Consider the following 24,724-nt stretch of genomic DNA (forward strand, 5'->3'; position numbering starts at 1 on the left):
CCCACTCGGGCATCATAAATAAGCTTACCAGCTTAAATATCAACCCCTATATCACAAGATGGGTTGCAAACTGGCTCAGAGATAGAACCCACATGGTCAGAATCGCAAATGCCATGTCCAAATCCAAACCAGTTACAAGTGGCGTCCTACAGGGCTCAGTTCTGGGACTTCTCTTGTTCGGTATATACTTCTCTGAGGTTCAGGCTAACATGGGGGGATTATGGCTGACAAAGTTCACAGATGACTGCAGACTGGGGGCCATAATTGAATCTCCAGCTGACACAAGCATCCTCCAAAAGGGTCTCACAGAGATGGATGCTTGGTGGCAGAGCCACTGCCTCAAGCTAAATGCTAAAATGTGCATAGTCACCCCCTTTGGGAAAAACAAGGTGCCCACAAATTACCACATAGGTGGTAATCCATTAAGTACGGAAGAAGTAATTAGAGATTTGGGGACCAACATAGATAGTAATCTCTCCTTTGATAATCATGTTGCCAAAGTAGTTAGAAAGACCTTCTATATATCCCACCTTATCACGAAAGGATTCGCATCTAGATCAAGAGAGGTCATTGTGCCCCTCTACTCGTCACTCATCAGACCCATAATTGAATACAATGCCCCTTTTGGGATGTAACTTACCCGACACTTGCAGCAACTGGAGAGACCCCAAAAGTACCTCACCAAGAGGATCATAGGCTACAAACAGATGTCCTATGCAGCTCAACTAAAGAAACTCCAGGTCTACTCAGTTGCTTACCGCCTACTCAGAGGCAATCTATGCCTGATGTACAAAGCCATGTCAAACCCAGAATTAATGGACATGCTCCACCTCAAAAAATCCAAGTCCCTTAGAGCTACACACTCCAGGGACCTAAACCTCAGCACAAAAATAAATAGGACATGCTGGAGGGACAGATTCATTTCCCAGAGGCTCCCCTCACTCTGGAATAGAATCCCAATTCATGTTAGACATAGCCCCTCGCTGACCCTCTTCAAGCGAAATCTGGACGCGTGGATGGGAAATCGCAAATTCACCCCTGGAATCTCTTCTGTGTCCCTGCTAGACAGAGGCACAGTAAACTAATCTTAAAAGGGTACCTTCTGTGACTTACTTTACAGAGGCACATTAGGCTAATCTAATAGGGAGGCGGAAGCCAAATACACTCTGTCTAGGCTTATAAATGCCCTAGGGTAGATAGCCTAGTATCTACCTATGAACCTATAGCCACTTTCCTGGAGCCATGGCATGGCAGTAATGCTGCCTACATGGGACTTCCTTCATAAAATAGCAGACTTTGTTTTATATTCTTTGTAGTTCATATAGTAGTTTGTTAAATGTGCCTGCCAGCAAGGGTGCTATATATTCTAAAGTTGCCAGAACAAAGGCTGTCTTGCTTTTATTATTAATCCATGGGATAAAAATTACTATGCATGTCAGGGTCTTACAGATGGCATTTTAACATGCACATTAAAGTTGTGATATGTTTTGGGTCTACTGTTTAGTTTTAACTTCTTAGCTCTGCAAATAGTGAAGTCATTTTCTAGCTCACCTGTACTTATCTATATTCATTGGAGATATGATTCTGTTATATAAACTGCTACTGTCTTTTATACATTGGAAATGTTTTACTCATTTATGGATTGCTCTGGTAATTATTAACCAACTTTGTCTCTACTGTTCAAATATGATAAATTCTTCTCAACATCTATATGGTATTAATGTTTTTTTTGTCTGATACTGTTTATGTCTTGTGTTAATATTGCACTTTCTTTGGATAGGTATGAAAGAAGGCACTCACACAGCCAAAAACAAAATAATACATAAAAAAGACCAATCCTTTCATGAAATTCAGTCTCTGCTAATGTAGTAAGAAAAATCCAAAATGTCTTAATCCAGGTGATTCAGAAATCTGAACAGCATGCAGTCACTGACTTACCTGACTTTATTACATAATTTAATATCTTGTTGGCAAACTATTCCAATATGCCATTAGTGAGACATATTTTAAAGTCTAGCTACACCATAAGGACTTGATAAAATTTACTGTGAATCACATGCATTTAGTATCGCATGCATAATTTAAGAATGTTACTTTTAACCTCATACTTCACCTCTGTCAAGCATGTGCACCGTGTGGCTGAACCTACTGACATCTTTCTGCATCACATCCACATTTAGCGCCTCAAACACAGTATTTTTCCAATCATTATAGAGCTTTGTCCATTCCTTTTGTGAATCCCAAAGTAGCTTTCGCAAAGCTAGATCATACTCTATCACAGAGAGTTCATCATTTACTGCATGAGCATTTACATCACTTTCTTGAACGGCACCTATTATCTGGACATCCACTGAGTATAACTTTCCATCAGAAAATGATTTTCCAAAGCGATCCTGGTAATTTGAATAGCTTTTAGCTTTATTAGATAGTATTGCAAGTTCATCCATGAGACCTTGAATGGTTTCACAAGCCACAGTGACAAATGTCTCCGAGTCAAGAAGGACAGGATTTCTCACCTGAGGAGGATATAAAAAAATGTAAACTGAAAAACATATGCATTCTCAGTTTTACTATAAGCTTATGGCATGAAAATTATTAATACCTGCATTAAACTTCATTTTTATTTTGAAAACTTGAAAAGAAGTTATGATTTCTTTATGGTGTGTACAGCTGATGCCTCAGTTTACTTTTGCAAAATTAATCTGCATCATTCAGTTCTAGGCATAGTGTCCAGTCATTTGCAGCCACAACAGAAAAGTATTAAGTATAAATATACCTATTTTGCAAATGAAAGAATATTACATAGGACACAAAGGGTAAAAGCTGAAACTAAGATGTGCTGGAAAATTAATTATGACCAGCAACCATCAAGTTATCAGTGGGAGACATGTCTGTATTTCAAAGGACATGTAGACAAATATTGCACTACAGTCCTATTACGAAAAGGTTAAATTACATGAGCATTCACTATATGTCAGTCTAAGAAGAGTTTCTGCAAAAGGTTCCACAACAATGTGCTTACCATGTCCATTTAGCTTTCATCCATTGAATACTGACCCCAGCATCACCTGCATCTGTGTTAAAAGTATATGTTTATTGCTATCATGTCCAGTTCCTTCTCTCAAGCAAAACAGTAGGCAGTCTCTCTGTCCCATCCATAGTATAGGTAGTAGATAAGCAGAGGCATAATCTGGTAAGCATGAGTATGATGTCAATGAAATGGGGTGGGTGGTTGGGTTAAAGACTGAGATAATGGGGACAAAATTCTCTAACATGATGACTGACTTAGTTACTTATTTACAGGTGCTACCTTACATCGACAGGACACCTTCAGTAGGACCCAGTACTAACTAGATACAACACAGCAGCAACAGTGAAAATGCAGATTAGATAAATGCAAGAAAATGTTCTGTCCTAGATACCTGCAAGACAGTACTATGAAAAGACGATCCACCTAATAAATATGAATCCATATCTTAGTGCTTATTTAATAAATGCATATTCTGCTTGGTGGCTGCAACAGCAATGTACAACATTCCTAAAACAAACAGTATGTGAAATTAAAGGCTGAAGGTCTCTGCTCTTCTTGGTGGCACAAGATATTATAGTTAGCTACTTAGCCAGCTTCACCAAGGCTGTTTTCTTGCCTACATACTTTCCTCCTATACATACAGAAAAAAAGGTAAGAAAAAAGTTTCACACTTTGCAGCCTCTGGTACACTGCCACTACAAACATACTTTTGATGAGTACCCTGAAAGCTGAAGTAAGATCGAATGGCAGAGTCTGGAACTGTTATTGGCTGCCTTCTACCCAGAACTGTAGAAACCTCGTAGACTGCTTGGTAATCTTGACATGGAGATAGGCATCTTGAATTTACAAAAGCAAGCAACACATCCCATCTACTTATGACAGACAGGAAATTACTGACTATACACAGACATTTAAAAAGTTCCTTTGGGGATAAAGCAGTTTAGGCATCTCAAGAGAAATATGGATCTGAAGTCCTTTATCCCTCTGGGTACCAAAAGGAACCTTAAATAGTTACCTAATAGTTTTTGGTCTGGTGGAACCTCTTAGATGCTCTTTTCTTTACAACATTTACCACTTTTCTTGGTATAATCTTTGAAAGGGTGGGATATCTGACAAGGGAAGAGACTATGGCTTGTGAGGAGTGTGGAAGTGAATAACATGCCCTCTGACTATTGCTGTCCTTAAGCACATGTCCTGAATGGTGCCCAGTCACACTTCCAAGTGGAGGGATAGGCAACCCCTGATTGCATCCAAAGTGGAAAATTCAGGCAAACTCTCATGGATGCTACTGTTTTCCCTGTAAAGCCCCTGCCCTGGCCCAGTAATCAAGGAGCCTCAATCCTCACAACTAACACCAGTGAGGGACGTGCACATTGGGAGGATGAACACTACACACACAGTAAAGTACAATTTCCCTTAAAAGCACACAGAGATCACAGTCAGTCTGGGGCTGGTTTATCCCTCTCTCTCCAGATCCCCAATAAGACTCCCCACTGACACAACTATAGGGTTAAGATCTCAGCCAAGTGGTCAAGCCAAAACCTCCAGCGCCCTCTCTGTCCAACCAGTGCTTTGTGTCCCTGCCAAAGTAGCTGACACACACACACTTTGAGATTTGATTTATATACAAACACACAGACACTCCTGGGGAAGGCTTGCACAGGTTCTCCGGCTATGCCCCCTTCTGCCCAAACTATACGATAATACCACCTGCCACAAACCACCCTTATCAGCTACTATAAAGGCCCTTATCAAAGGGTGTCCAGTTCTACTGTACAATGTTACTATTATCCAAATGGTAAGTGTGACTAAGACTTGAAGGCTATTTAGGAATGGTTAGTACAGTATCACCAAATACATGCAAGTACTCTAAGAGCATATATATCTCTACACAAACCAGCCACAATTAAAATGTTTAAATATATTTAATAATAAATCATAAAAGCACAAGACAATGCTCATTAACTCAACACAGTGACAATAGAGTTCAGAATCACAGGAAGTACTTTCAAACAACATTGTAGGACAGTCTGACATAAATACAGAAAACATCTAGACTAATCTTACTGTATTTCTATTCATCTCTAAGAGAAATCACTGTACCTAAATAACTTACTTACAAAGACAAGCAAATACAGATGAGAAGTGCTGAATGGCTGTTTAATGATCCAGAAACAAATACAAAATGCACTCACTTTCTCTCTGAGATAGTTCTTAAGTTAATAATACACAATACTGCTGAATCATCCTCAGATTACATCATTCTTTGACACCTCTGCCTAAGTTTCCCAGGCTAGCAGGAACTTAAATTTTAACATGTCCCTGTTAAAAATACTTATCTCTTAGAATCTGACAATTCTCTCTTAGAAGCTTGCCTGAAACTGAAAGTTGTAAAAAATTACCTTGGAAACCTGTAATTACCTCTGTTTCCAGACAATAGAAAGAAGCACCTATCCTAGATACCCTGTCTCTTAGCTGAGATAAGCTAACTTATAACACCTCATAAAGCTCTTGACTTATCAACTTATTTTCTTAGAGTTTTGCAAGTTAACTCTGTATATTCCAACTTTTACTATGGAACCATACATTTGTGTTAACATATAGTTTATACAGATTTCTGCTCTTTTCCAGCAGGGTGCACTGTGGTTACAATCTTGAAGCTCAGCACAGAACATATAGTATTCTTACATTTTTAAGGCAAGCATACAAATCATATTACTATTCACAAATGACATAGAATTATTTACAAAATTCTATTTAGCTGGACTGGCAGTGTCACATTTCTATATAAATCATATTAATATTTTCAAGTGACATATAATTATTTACAAAATTCCAGCTAGCTGGGCTGGCAGCATCTTGGTTTATCACACTTCCCACAAAGGATGGCCTTCAAACCCCAGGTTGTTTTACTACTGTTGCCATGCCAAAAGCAGAGGTGAGGTGAGATTCACTACAGCTTAGAACATGTGTGCCACAGAGTCTTACATAGTTTAAAGTGTCTTTTTATATTACTCTGTTGAGCTTTTAACATTTGGCCGAAAAACAGCAGACTCATCAAGGAGTACCTTTATAAAGGCTGCCTTTGTATCTTCTACAAAGTCAGTCAGGCACTGCCAGGCATGATGGCAATGAGCTATGCCCTCACCTGTTGCCTAAGATGCACCATCAGTTGAGCTGTAGAAAAGTCTCAGGATGAAACTACATACTAAAGAAACAGTTACTAAGTGAGACTGCATTCTAAGATTAGGGTGTGCATTGTGCAACTCTTCCACTGATTGACTTACTCTGTTCACCATCTCTCACTGGAATCTTGACATACTGGAAAAGATTACAACCCATAAAGAAATATGCTTTCCAAATGTGTCTATGACCTTTGATTCCTTATCCACTGAATGAACAGCAAGGCTTCTCAGACTCAGAACCTCTTTAATAGCAGCTGCAGCCACAGGCGAATCATACTTGGCAGACTTCATCTATCAGGTCTCATCTTTGGGAGAACAAATAACGTTGTCCAGTCTGCTCAGAGAACAGGTATGAAAACATCAGGGTTTTCCCATAAAAGATTAACTATCAGGTGAACCATCTTGTCTGGGGAAAGGGCCATCCAGGGAGAAAGTTGAAAGGTCCAGAAAGTCTCCAGTAGTATATTTTGCACAGAGGTTCTGAAGTCTGTTAGTCATCCCACTCCTTGCCTCATCATTTATTTCCTAAAACCTAGGATCACTAGGTGGATGAAGGAAGTTGCACCCTCTTCATTCTCAATATCTCTGGTGGGAGTCTATGGAACACAGTGTATGTGCTTTTTCTTGCACGTGTGCTTCTTATCTGTCCTTGGAGGTGCTGGCAAGGAGATGAAGTAGCAGAAAGTGATCCAGATATCAGGGAAAGACCCTGCTAGATGGAGGGCCTGGGGTTCATGCAAGCAGGTTTCTATAGTACAGACAGAAGTCACTGGGGAATACAGGCACAAAACATACCACAGGCAGAACAGTCTGCTTCAGTGGTGCCACTGACTTTCAGATATCACTTGAGGCTGAGGAATTAATCCCTCTTGCCAAAAAAAAAAAATCAAACCACTTAAGACCAACATCAAATGAGCCAGCACTGAGCTTGGCTTCAATTTCCCAACCACAGACAGCAGTACAGATAAGTCTCTCAATCCAAGGTCCCTGACCTAGAAAAGGCTAGATCAAGGCTGGAGATGAGCTTGACCCCAAAAAGGTGACCCCAGTTTCCAAGACCAGCGGATTCAAGGTCATCAACAACATTTCCACTGAGACTATTGACACAGACAGTCAACATCACACTGTGGTCCTCAGATCGAGATTGCAGCACATGTGAACAAATCTGCCTACATCAGTATCTGCCTGAATATTTGACTGAGATAGAGACAGATGGGAAAAACTGAGAAGATTTAACATAAATAGTAGGTATGGAAGAATTGCTTTCATTTGCCCTAATACCAGAGGATGAAGAGACAACAGACATTATTTACTGCACTCAAGAATGTATAACAAGTTTTTACAGTCAGTTTCTGGTGGAAGAATATAATAGCATCTAAAGGACTTTGCTGGCAATAATCTTACACATTTCAGCTTAACTGGGGATTTTTCAGTCAAAATGTTGAAAAGTAATTCAAATACACATGCAAGAGAATGAGCAGAAGTTAGTTTCTCTTCTGTTCTAGGCTTTTAGCCTGGGAATCTGGAGAGGATTCCCTAACTTTGTCATTCTTGTGTTTTTTTTTCTTTTTGTGTTTTACAGATTTGTCCAAAACAATAAACAATCCATCCCTGGAGGCCAAGGGAGACAATCCTGAAGCAGTTTGAGGTGAAAGCTCTACAGAGGACAGGCATTGAATTTTATGTTTCTATCTCTATCTATAGCAGGAGTGAAAGATTTATAACTATCACAAGAGGCAATATTTTGTAGCTGCATTTATCTTTCTTGAATGTTTTACCCTCCATTTTAAACCACACAGCAGAACATATTCAAGTATCTAAAGCAGTAACAACAACCATTAAAAATTTATAACAGTCCTATAACAATGCAGAGCAAAGCAGTGCTCTAGATAGAGAAAAGACAAATTAAGTTTTAAAAATGCTAGAGCCAAAGGAATGGTGGTTCATTTAACATAAATATCAAAAATAGGTAGAATTAATCCCAGCTGCATACCAGAGAGAGATAAATCCATAACTACATCCCAGATACAGGCAACCCATGCTCAACTACCAGCACTGGTTGTGGACGGAGGGATGGGAGTGAGTGGTCGATGCTGTTTCTTTCTTCCTAGGTGAAGGGAAACAGGCTTGCTACAACAGTGACACTTTCCAGAGTGCAGGTATACTGCCACAGTATGAAGAGCCTGACATGCCTGCACTGCAAGTGGTGTGCCACTTGTTCAACAGGTTGCATATGCAAAGAAGTGTGCATGTACCTACCAAGGCAGGTGTAATTGAGCTGGCAAGCTGAAGAGTGGGAGTAGAGGACAGAATAGTCTGCAGGAACTGCAGACTGGCCTGCTTCCTAACTTCTACCTCAACAAGGGAATGAATGCTCTTGAGGCCTCCTGTCCCAAAGGAGAAATGAATAGGTCACCTAGGTACAGGAGAAGGAGTCATTGAGCCAACCTAGCAAAAAAATGTAAAGATGTGAAAGTATGACAGTAGTGATAATCAGAAGCACTGGGAAATGAAAACAGCTATAAGTTAAAAGCAGCAAGATGTTTTTATTTTTTTCTTCTCATAGACTGCAGTGGTGGTGCTGCAGTAGCGCTGTCACCTCATAGCAAGACGTTGTCCCGTTCGATTCTCAGCTAGAGCGTCTTCTGTGTGGAGGCATACGTGAATGGGGCATGCCTTCGTTGAAGGTTGTGCGTCAGGGCTGGTAACCCGGTACGTAAAAATCCACTACCAATCATTAGCGGACCGGAGTTCCGCTGTGGCGACCCCTAACCAGGAAAAGCCGAAAGATACAACAACAACAAACAAAGGATAAAATGAAATGCAGCCTGGAGCAGTTTGTTTGGTTCTTCTGTTATGATGTGCATCATCTGGAAGGGAAGATCTTTTGTATTATGGGAAAATTAAGTTTAGACTCTGAGCTGCCTCAAGTAACACAAACAGCAAATGAAAGTGGAAGGATTCAAACCCTGCACTTTTGACTATAAGATGCAGTTTGTTAGCTTAAAACCCTAAATGCCAGACAACTCTAATTCACTTTAAAAATTAACAGAACAGGTGTTCCTGGGACATGCATTTTCTGAGCAAAAAGAACTGTGAAAGTCTAATGACTGGCACTGCTGACTGACTATAATCCTCAGTGATTTACCAGAAAATGAAGATGTTAACAAAGGTCTTAGCAGTTAATGCAGAAGATTAAGGTTCTAAGCTCTTAATAAGCCCTGGAGTCAAGGTTACAAGGGTTGTCTCCTTGTACCTCCATTTGGCTACTGTGAAACTGTGAGCAAGTCAACTAACCAGATGGCGCCCATGGATTCCCCTGACAAGTAGATTTACCTGGTTAATAAAGAACAAGGCACACATGGGGGCAAAAGAAAAAATAGGGGTGTTTTCTGAACAATGAAACTGTAATGACTGACTGAAAATCATCTGATACATAACCTTTAAAAGTTGGTCTAAGGTAATAAACATCCAGATTTCAGTGTCAAAATTAGCTAACACAGGAGGTCTGCCAACATTAACAGGTTATGAGCTAGAAATCAGTCCATTTTACATACACACACACACACACACACACACACACACACACACACACACACACACACACACACACACACATAATCAATACAATATAAACCTTTTAAATATATCTAATATGCTGTCAGTGTTAATATGTTAACTTCCAGATTGTAAATATCTGTCTTTGTGAACTTGTCAATTTATGTGATTGGAGCTTTTCTCCCCAGGCGGTAAATACACCATGGTATGAAGCAGATAAAAAAGACAGTGGAAACATACAGTAGAAAACTGTGCTAAGCTTAACCTTACTCTGACCCTGTAGGCAGTCTGCCAAAAATCTATTACTCACCAAGCTGCTTAACTAGTTGGCTCCCACTACCGAAGACAAACCTCAACCTGCACTCCAAACTGGTTCAGCAAAAACAGTACCAGAGTGCTGTTGTAAAATCACATGGTGCTACAAGTAAGATTCATGCTGCTGCAAACACCACTGACAAATGCAGAGAGAGATCACTGCTTCACTTCCTGAGGTGATCACAGTTCCACCACATTCTACTTTTGTCTGCTATTGATTAGATTTGATTAGATAAGCTCCAGAAAGTACATCTTTCATCGGCTCTGTAATCAAGCCAATGAAGTTGTTTAATGTCAGATCAGAACAGGGGGCAGGCAGATTTTTAGCAGTTAAAATGATACAGCTCCTCCAAATGTGGAGTGGTTGAGAGGTTACTATTAAAACTGATTGAAGTTTTGTCTAAGATAACAATAGCTGAAAGATCTGTGCCAGTCTAACAGCACCAGTCTAATGTCAGAGAAAGGGACTTGTGTCAGTATCACTTGCTGTGTTACATGGAAATACTGCAGTAGGAAGTGGTGTTAGTAAATATCTTTTCCAATAGAACTGTTAGTTGGTAGACCAGTACTAGTTTGAGGTGTTGTTTGGCAATTGGCAGCTTAATTGGTGACCACAGTGGATATTCAGAGCTAATAATCTTAGAAGTTGTTCATGACCTGAGTAATGTGTTGGCTGACATGCTTCAGGACAGTCATTCAGGCCCTAAAAAATAAGAATTTGGAAGGGGGTTGTAGGCAACTCTGACCCTATGAACCTCTAGATAACTATATAATGCTCCGCATTAGCTAACTTCTTCATGGCTTGTGAAATCTGAAGTGGCTCCTGGTGTGAAATAAAATGAAGTTATGTACTTAAAATGACAATGTATTCCTTCATCCTGGTTCATCCAATACAGCTGATGGGTTATCAGGCTACTTGTTGATTTGACTCCACTACTCCAGCTTCAAGCTCCTTTAAAGCTTTTTTCCTCCCATAATCTCCCTGTGTAGCAACCCTCCACTGATCGAGTTTGCTGGTTACTGTAGCATACAGATGCCTTGGAGAAGAACAGACAAAAGTGAACACAAGCTTCAGGATAGTCATTCAGGCCCTTCGAAAATAAGAATTTGGAAGGGGAGTTGAGGAAGCAATGTCATAGCCGCCAGGATGAAAGGATCCAGCACACATAACTTATGTATCCTATTCATTGGGTCCATCTGATATCCTTCCTTAATCATTGTTGTAGTATTCCTTATAATAAGGACATCCTATAAAGGATAGGCATACGTCCAGCCAGCATACATGCACCATACATCAGATATATGTTCTACATTAGAGGCATACAGTACATCAGTGATGTACACATGCCAAATTCTCAGAGGTTCATCGCAGCCAGTCCAAATGCTGTGTTTTGAATTTGTCTGAAAGTAATTCATCTCATGCAGCTCAGAGCCTATAGCAGATAGGTTCCCTAATGGGGACTCTCTTTTTTTCTCATTGTTGGTTTTATTGACAGTATATATCATCCAGAAAGGGGAAATGTGGGAGTGGGAGGCAGATTCTCCATAAGGATGGACATGAAAAATGGCTTTTTTCTTTTGCAAACAGTGTGGTATTTGCCAGGCATTTGTTCCTAAGACACTGCACAGCCATATGTCTTCCCTTTCTGTCAATTTAGAGAATCAGTGGTTGAAGTTACTCATTCAAGGGACTATGGCTTCTCAATCTTCCCATCCAGACATCCAGCTGCCTTTGAAAAAGAAGCCAAAGAAGTTATGACCAGAGACTTCTGGTGTCTAGCCACTGTAGGATGTCTCTGTAGGATCAGATGAAGAGCCACTTATCATCCAGTTCCAATGCCTTCTCCCTTTGTCATAACCCCATTGGAGGCCAACAAGAGGCAAGCCATTTTCACTCCCTCTGAGGCCGAACTGGCATCCATTGTGGACAAGAAGGGTGAACCAGGGGGATTCCATAGATACTTGCAAGGAAAGAAATACCAGGTTCCTGTTAAAATGAAATTAAAAAAAAATTAGGAATGTGGCTCCTGGTCCCCCAAAAGGAGTGGCAAGACTTTACCCAAGCTCTTTTTAAAGCCCTTATGGCTTTAAAACCTTTTCAGGGTTTGTTAGTACCCTCTTCTGTTGGTTTTCCTTCTTCTTAAACTCCCTCTGGAAACCTAGGGATTCTGATTCATCTAATGAGGTTAAGGATTTGGATTTTGGGAAGGAATTCTTTCACTTATTCCTCCCAGAGTCACTCTCCTCATGCTTTGGGGTTTTATGAAGAGGATACTTGCTCTCTCCCTGACTCCCCGGTTGAAGAGTTTTCTTTTGGGAACACCATTATTAAAATGATGGAACATTTTCATTGGGAAAGCTCCCCAGACGACTGACATCCAGAAGAGGTACTATGATCTCTTACAGATGGAGTCTCCCAGACCTTCTGCAATTCCACCTGTTTTGGAAACAGTTTTAGATGTTTTTACATCTGTTTCCCAAGCACCTCAGCCTACTGCTCCTAAAAAAAAAACAAAAAAAAAAATGACAGGTTCTATAAGGTCCCTGAGACTCAGAAATTCTTGCATAAGAGCCCCTCCTCAGATAATTCTGTAATTTCCCTTTCAACTGACAATCCTGCTAAACTGCATGCCTCTTCCAAGCTCTTACCTTTAGGCAAGGATGGTAGAAGTCTGGATAGGTACATTCAGAAAGTGTATATCTCTGCTACCTTAGTTTTCAGGGCCATCAATTACCAGACACATATGACTAGGCATGTGTCTGTTCTTCTTGCTATACCGGGGTATGTGTTGGCTGATATGCCTGATTCCAAGTCTTGAACCCTTTTTTTGGTATGTTCTGCTTCTCTAGTAGCTTGTTATTTCATCAAGTGCAGCTATGATTTTGCTGATGCTTCATCTAGGGCAGCTGCATCAGGGTTGGTCATTAGGAAGTACTTCTGGCTTAGGCTACAATCGCTCCCTGAGGATGTGACTACAGATATCCCAAATATGTTTGGTTCTGCTGCTATCCAATATGTTTCCCTTACCTCAGTTGCATTTTGCAAATCTCCACCCCTAATGATACTGTTGATGGTGTCTATAAATAATAAAAATACCAATGAGGTAAGGGAAACATGTTGGATAGCATAACTACATGCACATGTTTTGCCAGGTTTAAATGCTTTTATTCCTTTAAAACCTGTGCTGAAAGCTTGGAGACTGTGATCTGGTTATGTTAAACATATTTATGAAGTTTTACACAATTTTTATGTGTTCTGGTTACGTCTTTTATATGCTTTCATATTTTATATATATATTTTATTATGTGTTTTCACATATGCATATCTTTATTTGCACCGAGAATGTGTTATGATGTATCAGGAAATTACATCTGATGTTCTGTGATTCACCAGGAAACTGCATGGGCCATTTGAATTCTGGTGATTGGCTTATGACATTTTAAAAATAATGTATATATATTTATATACATGTCAGTTAATGGTAGGATACGATAAAGGAAATTGTTTTCTGAAAGCACTTATCCTGTTACTAATACATTATTTAATGCTTTTTGCCATGGTGACCCTGCTGCTGTTTGGATATTTTTTACATTTTCTACAGAAGGGTCTTTGGTTTTTGCAGTGCTGTGTTTTGCTGTTATATTGGTTTGGAAGTCCCTTCCTCCCTTTTTAGGGATTCTTCAACCCCCACCATGGAAGTTGCCTCATTTTCCTCCTCTTCTTCAGAACTTCTTGGCTCAAGATACTATTCAGACAGTGCCTCCTTGACACGGGGACAGAGGTTTCTATTCCAAGATGTTTTTGGTTCTCAGGAAGGAGGGCTGTTGGAGACCTTTTCTAGACCTCTCATTTCTCAATGCCCTTCTAAATGTTCTTTTTTTTAAAATGTTGATTCTCCAGTCTCTATTTCATATGCTTCTTCCTCTGGATTTTCTGGTGTCTCTGAACCTGAAGGATGCATACTTACATATCCTATACACCTACTTTTCAGAATATATTTACAATTCACTGTATTTTCATTGCATTCTCAGTTCGCTATTTTGCCTTTTGGTCTTTCTATGGCACCTGTTTTTTTTTTTTTACAAAATGTCTAGCCCTAGCCATAGCCTTTTGCAGGCTGCATGGTGTTCAGATTTTTCCTTATATGGACAGCCTTCTGATTCAGGCCCCCTCTCTGTAGATTCATTTGCAGGACCTCAAATTTACAATGCTTCTTTTTCACAGTGTGGGCTTCACTCTCAATCAGAAGAAGACAGTTCTGACTCCTTCTCCGAACAAGGTTTTCTTGGGGTGCAGAACGCAGACCCTTACTATGATGGCTTTTCTTGCTCTTCCCATGGTCCCATTTGACGGCTTTCTTTAAAACTGTTTTTCCTTTACAGGAGACCTCAGCAAGAGCATTTCTAAGGGCCCTGGGGTTCATGGCATTCACTATTCCAATGGTTCTTTTTGCCCAACTCCACATGAGGACGTTCCAGTGATATCTGAATACAATTTGGTTTCAGCATTATGTCCCTCTGGACCTTCCCATTCCTCTCTTGCCTTGCCTAAGGAAGTAATTTCTATGGTGGATCCACCAGATTATCTCAGAATCAAGGCCTTCCTTTTCAGATATGTTCTCCCCTCCCCCATTCAAGAGATGTTTACAGATGCCTCAGACCTGGCCCAGGGGCTTGTTTCACCAACACCAGAATCCAGGGAGTCTGGTCTCTACAGCAGGTGAAACACCAAATAAACATCCAGAAAATGAAAGCTCTTATCCTGGCTTTTCAGGTTCTGCATTACCTTTGGACTCCAGGTCCACTTATTTTTCACAGACAACACTGCTGTCATGTGGTACATAAGCAAACACTGGGCGGGGGAGTTGCACTGTCTTTGCAGACTAGTCCTTATAACCTGGGATTCTGCCATACAACATCAATTGATTCTTTAGGTGTTCAATATTTCCTTGGCAACCAGTGATGTAACAGAATATCTGGGTAGATCCAGGACAGATCCTCATGAGTAGATGCTTCACAGAGATGTTTTCCTGGACATTTTCCATAGGTGGGGTACACCTCGGGTAGATCTTTTTATCTACCCTCAAAATAACATCCCAAGTTCTGTTCCATACAGCCAAGTCCTTGAAAAGTGGGCACCATATCTTTTTCTTGGAAAGGGATGTATTTATATGCTTATCCCCCTTCTTTCTCTGTTGTCAAAGGTCCTAAAAACAGATCATTATCTGAGAAAAAAACTTTGTAGGCCAAGCATGTAAAAGTGTAGTAGGGAGATCTGCAAATGGCTTTATAAGTTCTGGAAGTAAAAGGTAGGTGCCTGCCAACCATGTGGACTTGGAGATGGGCTTAAGAAAGAAGTGTTATTGTAACCCACTCCCCCCCTGCCATTTTGGAACTTTCTATTAAAGGACTGTGGAAATGACTTGGTACAAATGTGAGCTGAATTTGCACATAACTGTATTTATTAAAAAAAAGAGTCCTGTAGTTGTCTGAGGAAGTCTGTATCATTTTAGATGAAAATGCAGTTGTTCTCGAACTTGTTCATGTGGAAGTGTTTTCATCTTTTGATTTATGAGATTTGGCCATGAATTAAATTAATGGTTTTGGCTCTGATGTTTGCCTCATCTGGAGTGTTCCTTTTTGTGATATGGCTCTACACAGACAAGACAAAGGCTCTCTAACGCACATTCATCTTCTCATCCTACAGTTGACACTGTCTGGGTGATAGGGTTTTGATTCCTTTTAGGCACTGCTTTTTTGAGGACATGCTTCAGGTTTTGCAGGAGGCCAGAAAACCTACTTCAAGAAAATCTTATGTTGCAAACTGGAAAAGATGTTCTTCTTGGTGTCACAACACTGAAGAAGATCTTCCTTTAGAGGATTTTCCTACTGTTCTTTCTTATTTGTGTGAGTTGCTCAATTCTGTTCTGGCATACTCTTCTGTTAAAGCTAATTTGACAGCCATTTTTGATTGTCTACCTCTGGATCCACAACTTTCCTCAGTATTTGGGGTTAAACAGTTCCTAAAAGGCACCCTTCTAATTAGGTTTCCATGAAACCCAATTCCTCCTTCTTGTGACCTTAATTTTGTTCTTGAGAAATTGACTCAATTATCTTTTGAACCAGCAGATTCATCCTCCTTGAAACTCTGCCTGGAAAACTGTTTTGTTGTTGGCTTTAACGTCTGCAAAAAGACTCTCTAAACTTCAGGCCATTATGACAGTCCCACATTTTCTTTTTTTCTTTTTTTTTCATTGAAACAAGCTGTCTGTTAAAAAACAACCCTTCTTTTATTCCAAAAGTTGTGAATGATTTCTCTTTAAATCAGAACATCGAGCTTCCTTCCTTCAAGCTCCTTAAAGTAGAATTGACAGAATAGTAAAGTTGTGAAAGTAACTTACCATAGCAGCAGATGTTTGACTATTGATCACTGCAACAGTAGCATTGCACTGTCAAGGATATAACAGATGGACAGCTTCCAAATTTTCAGGATACCTTTCACTCACTCAAACCATTAGGAAGCTTGAGCTGAGCTGCTTAAAAACATAGGTTTGAGTGCCAAGCCCTTCCCTTCATAGTTTTCATGCCAACTGAGAGAGAGAGACTGAGCCCTGAGAGGACATAGTTAAGAGTAAATAATCAAAAAAACAAAAAAGGAAGATGGGGAAGGAAGTAGTTACTGCAGCAGTGATCATTTGAACATATACTGTTATGGTAAGTTTACTTACACAACTGTGCTATGTTTGTCATATTGATCACTGATGTAGTAGCCTTAGTTATATGAGTAGATTTCCCTGGTTCAGATCTAGATTACCCAAGTTCAGATCTAGAGAAATAATCATGCTTGCAGTGCTTTTATGTATCGAGGACCTAGTTGCTGCTTCTAAAACACTTCCAGAATCCAACCCTTTTCAAAAAGCCATAGATGAAGCAAGGTCATGGTAGAGTGGGACTTGACCCTGCCTGCAATAGTTTAGCTATGATTAGAATAACAAAAAGATAACCTGATACAACCATTTGGAGATTGTCTGTTTTGACACAGATTATCACTTCTTCTTACCTTCACAAGAAATGAAAACCTGATCCAAAGATCTGAAAAAAAATTTGGTCTGTCAAAATAGTATCTGAGTTGTCTGTGGACATCCAAGATATGGAGTATCCTCTCTTCCTCATTTTTAGGTATAGGAAAGAAAACAGGGAGATAGATAGTTTGGCTTAAAGTAAACTCATACCACTTTAAGCATAAACAAAGGAATAGTTCTCAAAGAAACCCTGTCTCTGTGGAAAATGAGATAGGGTTGATTTATCATAACAGCTTGCAACTCAGATACTTTTCTTGTGAAAGTCGGAACAATCAGTAAAACAATTTTCCATGTTAAGAATCACAAGTCAACAGCATAAGTTGACATAAGAATGCATTGAAAGAAAAAGAAAAAAAAATAATGCATTGAAAGAGGAAGATCCTTGGGCAGAAATGCTGAAATGGCTCATACATCAACCCTGACTGAAGAGTAAGAAAGGCCGTAGAATAGTAACTCACACAAATATTGTAAAACCGAGAAATGCTATCCTTGAATGGGTTCTGGGTATGTTTGTGGAATAAACTAGAAAACCTTTTTCATTTTCTAATATATTATTTTTTAGTAGCAGGCTTTCTTGCATCCATTAGTACCTGCTGCACAACCTCAGTAAACAGGTGCCTAAAGAGAACGAGACACTATCATCCAGGCAGTCATTTGAAGTTGATTGGGGTTGGGGTGTATCAAACATCCTTGTTCTTATGTGAGTAGATCCATTATGTAAAGAAGCTTGTGGTAATTGCCCATGATGATTTCCAAAAGAAGGAAGAACCTCTGTTGCCTGGGCCAGAAGGAAGTCACCTCAATGATCTTACGTGATTCCTTCTGAATCTTCAGTAGAACTGTTGATATTAATGAAAGTAGAAAATAATACATGAATATTCTTGTTGAAGGACAGGAAAACACACCAGTCTTCTAGACCTTATTGCATGGAATCCTGGAGCTGAAATTTTTTAGCTAATTGTTCAGAAAGGAGGCAAAGAGGTGTACTGGAGGAACTCACCACAGGTGGATTTAATCTTAGGAGACCCTATGATTTAGTTTCCAAGCGTGAGGTCTGCCTTTGTCTGCTAAGATTTTCTGTCACACAGTTTTACTCTGATGAGATGTAGAATACCTGATGAGTAAGACTGTGCTGTGAAGCTATACACCAAGGTAAAATGGTTAATCTGTAACGAGGTAAGACCTGATACCTCCTTGCTTGTTGATGTACCGCACGACTATGGTATTGTCTGCAACAGTCCAGAGGACCAAATATGATTCAGAGAGTTTGGTGCTTTGATCAGAGCAAACCTCTTTTTTACTTAAATGCTTGCATCTGTCCTTGATGTCCCAAACATCTTGCACTTTTCAATCCCCCTGAAACTGCTCCCCAAGCAAAGTCTGAGGCATTTGTAGAGACTGACTGCTTTGAAGTAGGGGGAGAGAATGGGTGACCTGGATTTAGGGAAATCTGCAGTCTTCAAGTGATTCCTCTTCTGACAACCCCCAAAACTGGGATTTGAAAAGATAATGGGTGTTGGTGCTGGGACCAAACAGAATTTAGATACCATTGTATCTTTCTCGCATCGAGTCTTGCCAGGGGTATCATGAGAATCATAAATGCCTTGAGACTGAAAATCCTGAGTGATTCCATCATAGTGACTGAGTGCAAAATCCTATAAATACATCTAGGTATAGATCTATTTTTTTCCTGTGTGTGAAAAGCTCTTAGAACTGAGGTGTCTAGCAGACACCTTAGGAATACAATCATGTGTGATGGAGACAAAAAGAATTTTGAATGTTCTCCTAGAATCACAGATTGTGTAAAAGATTTTTCACCCAAGTAAGAGATTCCAGACACTTTGAAAAAGACTCGGCAAAGATAAGCAAGCCATCTAAATTTGGATACCCTGTAGTCTGCAATGAGCTATAACTGGAGCTAGACACTTTGCGAACACTCTTTGGTACAGTCCATAGTCCAAAGAGTAAGGCAGAGAGCTGATAATGTGATCCAGACACACAAAACCATAAGAAACATTTGAAGTCTGGATGAATAGGGATATGATGCTAAGCATCTTTTAAATCTATCATTACCAGGAAACTTAAAAGAGAAAGAAGAGGCAACAGGTTGTGAAATTACAGCATTTTGACGTTGGACACTACCACAAATTGGTTTAGGAAAGAAAGAAAGATCCAAAACTGGTCTCCAAGCATTTTATTTCTTTGCCCCCCCCTCCAAAAAAAAAATCCTTGAATAAAAATCTTTCCCAAACTAGGAAGGAAGAACTGTCTGTATTTCTGTCTCTGACGCAACACGTGTTGAAGGATGTAGGAAAAAAAGGAGTCTGATCTAGTGGATGAGGAATAATCTCCTGGAAAGGAGGAATTTCCTCCCATGCCATCTGTAACCTTGATGAATGATCTTCTTTTTGGAAGGAACAGGGCTGCCAGGGTGGAACAGGGAGACAAAGTCCCTTAAATAGTCATTCTGACTTTTTGTATTGTACTTGGTTTTGGGGGGGGGGGTTCCTGTATTCTTTTAGGAACCCACTTGACATTCCTTCTTACAAGTCTGTTTGCTGAGACTATTTATTTTGTTGGATGACGGGTTAGAGAATCTCTTAGAAAATTTGGAAAAGGAGGTCTTAAAAATATTAAGCTGCATCCGCTAACCCCTCTCATCACAATTTTTGATATCCTCTGCAGCAGAGGGACCAAAAACTAAATCTCCATCCAAAGGATAATCTAAAATCTATTTTTTTCACATCATGGAGGTTCTGAGAATACAGCCAGGCAAACCTCCTTGAAGAAGTATTTAGCATAGCAATACACACACTTTAAACTATGAATTGTGACCTGCAAAATGGAAAAAAGACTAGCATTTAAGGCAGATATTTCCTCATAAGAAGAAACTGCAGACAAACCATTCCTCATACTTTCACAGTTAGTCAGAATTAACTTTTAACAATCCAAAATTCTGAACATCGTAGTTGCAGAAGCATAGAATTTTTTCCCCTACTAATCAGTTACTTCCCCATCCTTGTCAGAAAGTGTAGGTTTGGAATTAACTAAATTTTAGAAGCAGTAGGATCAACTTAAGCTACAGCTGTTGAGTCAAGTGTGGGATGAGTGTATAAAAACTTGTCTGAAGAACTTTATGTAATCTGTCTGCCTTTTCTGGTGCAGCAGGCTGACTGTCAGGAATACTGCAGGCAGTAAGATGCACATCCTTTAACTGAAGTTTATGGAAACTCCATCTGTAGTAGCTCAGAGTGTTTTCTGAGGAGATGAGAAACCTCAGCGTTCTCCCACTGAAAATGCTAGCACATTCTATAAACAGTCTCAGAGAAAGAAACCCCCCACAAGGAGAATAAGATACTGTGCTCTCTTATGAATCTAAATCAGACATCTGAAATGAAAACCCTACATCAGCCTCTTCAACTTCTTGCCCAGATTAAGAATCTTAAATTTCTTCTGGAAAAGAGACACCCCTCTTTCTTTTACTAGAAACCTCTTATAAGAAAAGGGGCCTGAATTAGACCCTAAGCCAGGTCTAGTAAACTACTCCAGTCTAGAGCAATTTGAGGATGAGTAGATATATGTTTAGTTTCTTTTTGGCAGAGAAAAAAGGGCCAACACTGTTTTCAATGGCAGCAGCAGCTTTCTCAGGAATGGTCATAACATTATGACTAAACAGGGAAACCTTCCCTGTTCCATCTCCAAGAATCAACAAGAGTGGTTCTAACCCTTGCCTAATGAGGGGATTCCAACAGCCAAAGAGGATGTGGCTACCCCCAGTCCATAGTGGCTGTAGGTGCTACATCAGAGGAATCTGGGGTAAAAGATGAGTGATCTGGGGACTAAGCTTTGGCCACAGCAGATTCACACACCTGCAGCTGATGCAAATTACTGGCCTGTTGAGGTAGCAAAGGCTGTTTGCTTAACTTTTTCTTTTGGGTCTGGAAGGACTGATTGTGGGACATGTAGCTTGTCCCATGGTCAAGTTGAAAACGTTACATCTTTCCTGGGGAAAACAAGCAGTGTAAGCTGGTAAAAATGTAAAATTGCTAAAAGTCACTTTTTCTCACAAAAACAGACTAAAAAGCACTTTAATGCACTTTGCCAGATCCCAAAAGCAAAATACACACAATTTCTCCACATATTTGTATGACTTGTATCTACTTTTAAACTGACATGCAAAAAGAGGGCTGCCATCTAAAGGTACAGTTAAGTCTCATGATAATCCATTAAAACACAAACTACTGGATTAAAAACAACTTTCATAAGCAACTAAGTATAATAAAGCAATGATTTTTGAAAGTGAAAGTTTTTTCCCCAAAGGGAACTTATCAGCCCAGCAAAAGAATAGCACAAGACACCTGCTGATCCTTGAAATCTCACAGCGGAGCATTTAATTTAGTGGTATGAAAGCTCTGAAGGGCCTGGCACTCTAACCTGTGTTTAAGGCAGGTAAGCTCAAGTTGATAAATGGCTTGAGTGCATACAAGGTGCCCTGAAGCTTTGAAAGTTTGCAGGCGATTATATCCTTGGCAGGAAATAACCCATAAGGCTACTGCAATAGTGGTTGATATGATGAACAGCCTCCTTTCTTTGGATTTGCATATTTTAATAGACTAAAATATTGGGAAATTTGAGCAACTTTTTGTTTCTTTTCCAGACAAGAAATTGGGTTTAGCAGTTACTAAGCAAATCATTTCTTATTGGATTTCTAAAGCCATTTCCTTTTGTTATACTTTTCATGATAAGCAGTTTCCTACTTCTGTTCATGCTCATCCTTGGGTGGTTACCTTTTTCTAAAGCTTTTTTCAGGGCCTTAATGCTAGATCCCTTTTGGAAGCTGTTACATGGCATTCTGTGCATAGCTTTACTAAGCACTATAAGTTGGATGTGATTTCTAGGGCCAGATCAATTTTTGATAGGTCCATCTTCCATGGGTTTTTGGAGAGTTCCTCAGATCCTTATTCTTCCTCACTTCTTTTACAGTAGCTACAGCACTCACACAATTATAAGAAATATTGCAACAATGATTAATTAGGGACACAATGCAGTTGTGTAAGAACTAACCATAACAGTAGATGTCGTACATATAACTGTTGTAATATTTCAATCCTCCCTCATTTCCTCTACTGTTTTTTTTCTCCCTCTAACTGACAGGTCTTCTTTTTCCTTTTTTCTGGATGTACCTGTACCAACTTTTATTTTCTTTCTCATTGGCTGCTCCTGTTGTCCTGAGGTAATTTAGTTCTGAGGATTCGGTGAGTGAACATCGCTCATGTACCTTACACCTTGGACAGAGGATATATGTATGTCTGATATATAGTTCTTGAAGGTCCCAAGACATTGATATGCTGCCCAGACATATGGCTATTCTCATCAGGATATCTCTACTGTAAGGACTACAGTAATAACGGTAAGTAGGACACTTACTGTTATGGTAAGTTCTTACACAACTGTGCAATTCAGCTGACAGGTCTGAATCTCAACCTATCCAATAACCTGGGTGGCATCATGACAGGATACCCTTGAGGACTGTGGCCCTAAAAGAAGCCCTTGAACTAGATATTCGATACAGTTTATAATGTCTGGCAAAGGTATGCAATGCAGATCAAGTTGCTGCAGCACACAGTTCATCCATAGAGGAAGGTTTGAAAGAGGATATTGTGGTAGATAATGATTAGGTGGACTGAGCCTTTAGTTTGACTGACAAGGACTTATTTTGAGATGTACAGTCAAAAGAAATATAGTCAGATGGCCATCTCGACAAAGAAACCTTAGAAACTTTCTTTCCCAGTCTGTAAGAAGCAAAAGAGATAAACAGATGAGCATCCATCTTCCATGAACGATTTTGTCCTGTGGAGACAGACTCTCAACTGTCTGTGTACATCTAGGATATGAAGAATGCATTCTCCCCTATTGTTATAGTTTGGAAAGGAAACAAGCAAATGAGAAGACTGGTTGAAATTACTTTATGAAGAGACTTTGGGGAAGAAAGAAGAATTCAGTTGAAGAGATACCCTGTCCTTATGGAAGATTTGATAGGGAGGACTGAAAGACAAGACTTGTAATCAAGAAATTCTTTTTGCAGAAGCAACTGCTACAAAAATACATTTTCCAAGACTGTGATTTCAACTGTACAGAAGAAAATGACTCAAAGAGAGTTTTTGGTAAGGCTTCCAAAACAAAATTAAGGTCTCAAGGAGGAGCCGATGTTTCACTGATGGGTGCAGAAGAAAATGAACTTTTAAAAAACTTTACACATTTTATGAGAAGGTACAAAATGAGAGCCAAAGCCATCCTGATGGTTGGATATGAAAGCCATATGAACTTTGACAGTATAGTAACTGCAGCCTGAATAAAACAAATGTGAAATAAACTGTAGTATTTCAAGTATAGAAGCAGAAAAAGGGTCAATGCCTTTATCAGCTGCACAAATAGAAAGGCGTTTCCATTTGCTTCGGTATACTTTATGGGTGGATTCTTTCTGAGATGCAGAAGGCACGCAAATGGCACTCAGATATAATGAAGGAGCCTTGGCAATTAAGTGAAGTGAAGAAAACAAGTGATTAGTCTGAGGTTAGGCAAGTCTGGATAACGCTGTCCAGATAAGGATCTAGAAGCCATGGGTGCTTCATCAGGTGAGGACTCAACAAGAGACACCAAAACTGTCTTGCCCAATGTGGTGATATAAGGATCACACTGACTTTCATGCTACAGCTTTCTGTAAGAATGTGGACATCAGGGGAATTGGTGGAAAGGCACAGAGAAGTCCAGCAGGCCACTGCCTGACTAGACCATCTCTTGGGGATTGTCTTTCTATTGGGATTAGGTTGAAACAGCTGCTACATTTGGTGTTGGTTGGGGATGCAAATAAATAATATCAAGACTGGCACTAGTGGCTGAATATCCAATGAGGTACCACTGAATTGAGACACCACTCATGAAGCATTAAGGTAGGATTCATGTCAAAAAGACAGAAGAAACTGGGAGCATGTTTTAGGAAATGTAACAAGTTAGCAGATTTTTAAAACTTTCTCACATATTATTCTGTCCGAAATACTGAGAGAGCAAAACGCTGTATCTAAGGAAATTATTCTTTTGCTCTGGGACACAGGATCTGAATTGCCTATGTACAGTAAGACCTTACTAAGTTTAATGCTATTGACTGTCAAAAAGCAATTACTATCAAATGGGAATCAAAAGTTAAACTAACTGTAACTGATGTACTGAATATTTTAAAGGAGATAAAACAGCTAGATATGGGATTTGTAGAAAAGGGATGAGACAAATTACATAGAAATGAATGGAATATGTGGGAACAATTAATGCAGAATAATATTCAGAAGAAGAAGTGAGGTTTAAGGGAACGAATTCAGCAATTTATGTAATAGTCGAGTGAATAATTATTAAAAAGAAAGAAAGCACATATTTAATATATAATGCTTAAATATGGCAAATGTTAATATGGTTTGTGTTATTTTCTATTAATGTATGTGTGCCTATGTGTTAAGTTATAATTTAATAAACATGTTTAAAATAAAAAAGGTGAGATTTAT

This window comes from Protopterus annectens, chromosome 1.part2, assembly GCF_019279795.1.
Source record: "Protopterus annectens isolate FY-2018-M chromosome 1.part2, PAN1.0, whole genome shotgun sequence".
Lineage (NCBI taxonomy): Eukaryota > Metazoa > Chordata > Ceratodontiformes > Protopteridae > Protopterus > Protopterus annectens.